This window comes from Gavialis gangeticus, unplaced genomic scaffold (genome assembly GCF_001723915.1).
Source record: "Gavialis gangeticus isolate Ggan-Ray unplaced genomic scaffold, GavGan_comp1, whole genome shotgun sequence".
Taxonomy (NCBI): domain Eukaryota; kingdom Metazoa; phylum Chordata; order Crocodylia; family Gavialidae; genus Gavialis; species Gavialis gangeticus.
The window spans coordinates 246,483,777-246,489,453 of record NW_017729032.1 but is presented as its reverse complement, the minus strand read 5'-3'; positions in this window follow the sequence as shown (position 1 = coordinate 246,489,453).

The window sequence follows — 5,677 nt, the reverse complement described above, 5'->3', positions numbered from 1 at the left end:
GTGGCCTGCCTCTGCTTCTTGGGGATGGGGGCTTTGAAGCAAGAGGGAGACTTGTTTTTGGACATGCTCCCACTGGTGCCAGGCTGAGGAGCAACAAGGGCAACAGGGTGCTGCCTTCTGAGATGCAGCAGCATCGCTATAGTGGTGAAATGTTTCTCATCCTTACCCCAGATGATCTGTTTTTGGCAGTGCTAGCAGGCAGCATACCTGGGATCATCTGCCAGCTCAAAATTATCCCCCATTTCAGCTGCTGATGGTACCCTCCCTGTACTTCCTGACAGACTCATTCTCCCACACAAACAGCTCAGTTTGTAATATACTCTATATTCCCCCATCAAGAGTCAATCACTGTTGGGTTCATCAGTCTCTCCAGCTGGCTCTTGCTACATGGGATTCTTTCAACTCACTGGTTGAACACTGGCCTTTGTCATGCCCTTGTCTCTGAAACCCCTGGGTTGATATTTACTCTTCTACATTGGTCAGGCAGCTGTCACTCTTCATACTTTTACAGTTCTGCTCAAGGTAGCCAACGCTGAAATCAAGAAGGCAATTCAGGTCACTGCAAGCCTGAGGGTTGTCCATTGCTGTGGCCTCACCATTGGCTTGTGTCAGTAAGATTTGAAGACTGGGGAGGAGCACTGTATTCATGATATCTTAGCTACCAGTTATTTGGCTCTTCCTGTCCTGTGGAAGGTAGCCATCAGGCTGTAGTGCGTTGTGAAGCACTGAACCACTCTCCAGGCAGGGAAGTGAAGGGAGAGGGTGACCTGATATGAGCGAGTCAGTCCTGGGGATGGAGTCATAGAAGTTATTCCTCTTCTCACACCCTTGCCTGGGCAAGATTGTGCTCTGCTAGGGTTAAAAGGGCAGGCTAATTACTTCCCCAGCTATAATTAAGAAGTCTATTATAAACAGCTGCTATAGAAAACTATGGCCCAGATTATGTGGCAAAAAAAGAGGCTAATGAACAGGGAACATAGGAACCAGTCTGACATCATAAGGACCAGTCTTTATGTGCTTGCATAGGGTTGCTAAGTTTGGATTTGGATGAGAAGGCAAGATGGTGGTAAATGAAGTGCAAGTCTTAATGTCACCCCACACCCACAACCATAGGTTAGTCCTTTTTTAGGCTACTTGAAAAAGTTTTCCTCTGTAGCAATACCTGTCCTGGACCTTACCAAGGCATCTATTTGTTAGAAACTGCACTGGACCCCCAAATGGGAAGAGGCCTCTCAAGAAATCAGAGGTCCCTTGTACAAACAGCTGATGCTGGTGCTATCAACCCATGGACTTGCAAAGTGATCTGTTCTATGGGTAGATGCCTCAACAGCTGTGTGCCTATCCTCAGTTCTCCTTCATAAAGTTGTAGCTGTATGAAGGCCAAGAACATCCTATGCTGTACCTCAGTTAGGGATTGTTCGCCCCCCAAAAAGATGTATACTATCAAAGAAATGCCTAGTTGAAGTAGGCTGTGTTATCTTCTGGGTGAATACATGAGGTTAACAGTGAATCATACCCCGTTTTAAAAGACTGGATAGTATAAAGAATACTAAAACCTGGGTTGTGAGGGGCTACCTCAAGCTACTGCATTATTTCTTCTGGGTAGAGCACTTGAAAAGGCTTTACCACAGGAATGATGGGATGTACAGATCTTATGATAACAGCCCAGACAAGAGTTAAGTTACCTCCTCGGCTATATATAGGGAGCAGATTAGAAACAGCCTCTATGAAAAAACTGTAGGCAAGGTAGAATATTAGCCAGGCTGGAGAAACTCTTAAAGGGACCCCCAGAACTAATGTTCACTAATCTAAATTAAGGCAATGATGAATCCATAGAATTAATCCTCCCTGGCAGTGCTCACCACTCTGCACAGTGCTCACAGTGCCCTCATTACAACACCCAATTACTGCTAGCTGCTTTAATGAGAGAGCAATTGCAAACCACGTATGTGTGATCCTCACAGCTACCAAGCTGTTCAGCATTGCTGGTGCTGAGACCATCTGTAATGTCAGGAATGGCAGAAGAACCCTCTACTGTATAGAAGGAAGCAGACAGGGCCACCAGCTGTTCAAAGATATCATTGAATAAAAAATATTTCATATAACTTCCAGGTGAGTTTTCAATCTACAATCTTGGTTCTTATTTTAAGCATGTTTATCTGTTTCAGTATGTGCAAAAGTAATAAAAAAGAACCCAGGTACCTTCTTCTCTCTTTATTACAGTCTTGGCACTAGGTATCTTTTGGGTTTCCAATGTGCCCACAAATTCTACAGTATACATATGGTAACACTGGATTACAGCCAGCTGTGGGGTGGAAGGATAGATGGCAGATGGACAGAGGCCCAAAGCTGGGAGGCAAATTCTTTCATGGACACTGAGGCATATCCCAAGTCTTGTGAAAATATCCTTTTAACAAACTTTAATGGCTACCCAGTAAATGTATCATGTTAGCTTGCTCTCTAGGTCACAACTGGGTATGTCTATATGAAATGCTTTTCTGTGCAGTAGACTAATCTACTCCACAGTAAAGCATCCTGTGTAACTGCACAGGAACTACTGTGCAGTAGATTAGTCTACTGTGTGGTTTTCTACTACCTGCAAATACAGGTAGTAGATACACTGTGTGAAATAGCTACTGCATAGTAGTGCAAGGTTACATAGGGCAGCAGGGGGCAGGAGAACTCTCCCCTCCTCCAGGAGCTGCGGGGCCAACTCTGATTGTGGAGCTGGGGTGAAGACAATGTCCCCATGCTCCTGCAGCAGGAAGCTCCTGGCTCAAGCTCCTAGATAGGATGTGGTTACAACAGCATAAGGATGAGTGGGCTGGGGCTTGGACATAGAACCCAAGAATATGTTGAAATTAATTATTGGAGCTGTGGGTGATAGATGCCTCTGACACTTGGACTATAAATGGGACAGTTATGTGCGTTAACCACATGGAAGCATCATTAGCCAATACTGTGCTCTGGACAGTACTGCACCTCTCACCCCGCTCATTAGCCAATACTCTGCTCTGGATAGTACTGCACCTCTCACCCTGCTCTTTCGCACCCTCCGCCCCCCTCGCACCTTCTCTGTAGCAGTGGGAGGTTTGTTGCTTTGGTGGGGAGATGTCACTTCCTTTTTTATTTGTTTGCAGCCAACATGCATGTTGAGTGGCCAGAACACCCCCTGTTATTTGCCTCCAAGGCAGCAAACCTTCCACTGCTGCCCCTGCATTGCCTTTACCGTTCTGCCCTCTGGGAAGGTGCTGGGAACCAAGGGGCAGAACAGGGGACAGGAGGCCAAGAACCTCTCCATTTCCACTCCTCCCTCTCAATTTAGGCAGCGCTGGAGGCTCATGTTCCACTTGCCCACTTGTCCTTACGCTGTTGTAACCACATCCGCTCGACAAGTAAAGGAAAAGAATAAAGCGTTCCCCTTTGAGCTCAAAAGGAAAGGGTTGTGGTTTTCTGAAAGAATATTGGGTTTGGGTTGTGCCTACCAAAGAGAGCTGTGAGGACCTTGTGTATTATAAAATACTGTCAGGTCTGTTCCCCCTCCTCCCCACTAATGTGATAATAGTTTTGCACTTAGTCTTCATAGGAGCAAACAAATGTACACTAGAGAGTCAGGTCAGGTCCCTTGTGTGCCCCTACACGCAGACACCTGCCACAGCTACACCTGAACTTCTAATTATGTCAGTTTTTTTCTTTTTCCCCTACTACTGTGGCATTTCTTAGAAAAAACATATGGCTGACAGTTTTGAATGTTTTTTCTCTTCCTTCATAGCTGTATCTCTGTTCTCTCATCCAGAATTTCTCTCTCTCAATACAAGCTTGGTTAGAAAAGGAAATGATATTGAGATCAGATGATTTGAGCTCTCCTGGGTGTGTTATACATGTAGTCCTCCTGTTGAAACTGACCTTTCTACTGATATGGCTCAATGAAGGGAATACAAAGAGTGAGGCTCGGCTGAAGAGCTAGCAATGGCTCTCCTTGGGGTTACTCACACTTTTTTGTTATAATGTCCTGCTCTCAGTCAGTTGGGATCTGCCTGAAGGCAAAATTTTCTGGAAAAAATGAGTCAAAATAACAGTTGTTTGTGAGTCTGAGGTTGAATATGTGCATGTGGGGAGCAAAATGCTTTCTCTGATGTTAACAGAAGTGCATATCTGCTCATCCAGGACCCTTCCAGGTACATTTCCAGGGGCAGAGCTCAGTTTCCCCCTACGGGATCTGTGAACGAAGGCCGATTAGGAACTGTGAATCAGCATGTTCCCTCGCCAGCCCCTCGCCCTTCTGTGGAAGTAGTTGAACTCTTCTGGAGTGAGATTATTGGGTAGACGTGTAGCTACAACACCTCTAAAGATGACCATTCCTTTTCCCTGGGCCATAGCCGGCAACACACTGGGCTGTATTGAGCCCCTGTAATGTCATGTTAAAATAGGCTTCCTCTTCCCCATGAGTTCAGTTTGGTTTGAGAGCGTGGCTGGCTTCAGAAAAAGGCTGATAGGAAGTGGCTGGCAGTGCTCTCTGCTGTGAGTGCTAGGATAGATAGGCACTGCTTTGGGAATGGCCTGGCTGCATTAAAAGTTGATTGGATTTTTAGATAATGTGCTTTGCCTTGTTTCTTTATATTCCTGCCATATATTATAATAGCATTTGTTACTATTGCACATTTAACAACAGGATGGGTTGCAGCATTTTGCTGCAGGCACTTTACCATTGTTTTTTGTCTGCATTTCATATGTCACAAAAATGACCCTGTGGAGGCACTTTATTAATGGATGGCTCTAATGGTCCCACCTGCCCTCTAAAAATCCAGGGAAGTGTGAAAGGAGAGCTTTTTGCCTTATTCTTCATGAGTTAACCTTGTGGATGGAAGGATGACATGACAGGGATTTTGAAATGTGTACTGATGGGTTAGACCAGGCATTGGCAACCTATGGCCCACAGGCTGGATCTGGCCTGCAAAACCTTTGGATCTGAACCTTTGGTGGCATTTGTCACTCTTCTACCCTGCACTAGCTTCACAGTTTGTCAATGTACACAGAGTTGCCAACCCAATAAATTATTTTTTACTGACAGTTTGCACATTTCTTACTGAGAAACTTTTTTACTGATGTGTGTTTTTACTGTCAGTGGGGAAACCCTCCCCCGCCCCATGGGTTGGCAGCCCTGTGTGATTGTAGTAGTGATTTTACACTCACCACGAGGGTCCCCTACTCATCCCATACCCTGCATCATGCTGCCCCCGCCCCGCCCAGCCCCCATCTTGACTCTTGCCAGCTCTGCTCCCCATGTCCTGGCATAGACCCCCACCCAGTGCCTCACCCTGTCCCAACCTGCAGTTTCAGTCCTGGCTGCACTGCTCACTTCCTTGCACCCTTGATGTCACCAACTGTTAGAGCAAAGGATGGGCATAATGACTCTGAGGCAGCACATTGTTTGAGAAGGCAGCAGGGGTCTAGCAGGCTCCAGTGTATGAAAAGCACTGACGAGAACTCTTTGCCTGCGGGAAGTTGGATTTCCACTCAGGCCGCAGGTAATGGTTTTGCGTGCTATCTGTCTTTCAGTGCCACTCTAACTTTTTTCCTGGGATAGAGCTTAAAGCTGTGGTGGGTCACTTTTTCACAGAAGGGAAAATGTTTTTATGGATTTTTACTAACAGGTGTTTTTAGGGTTTTTTTTTTT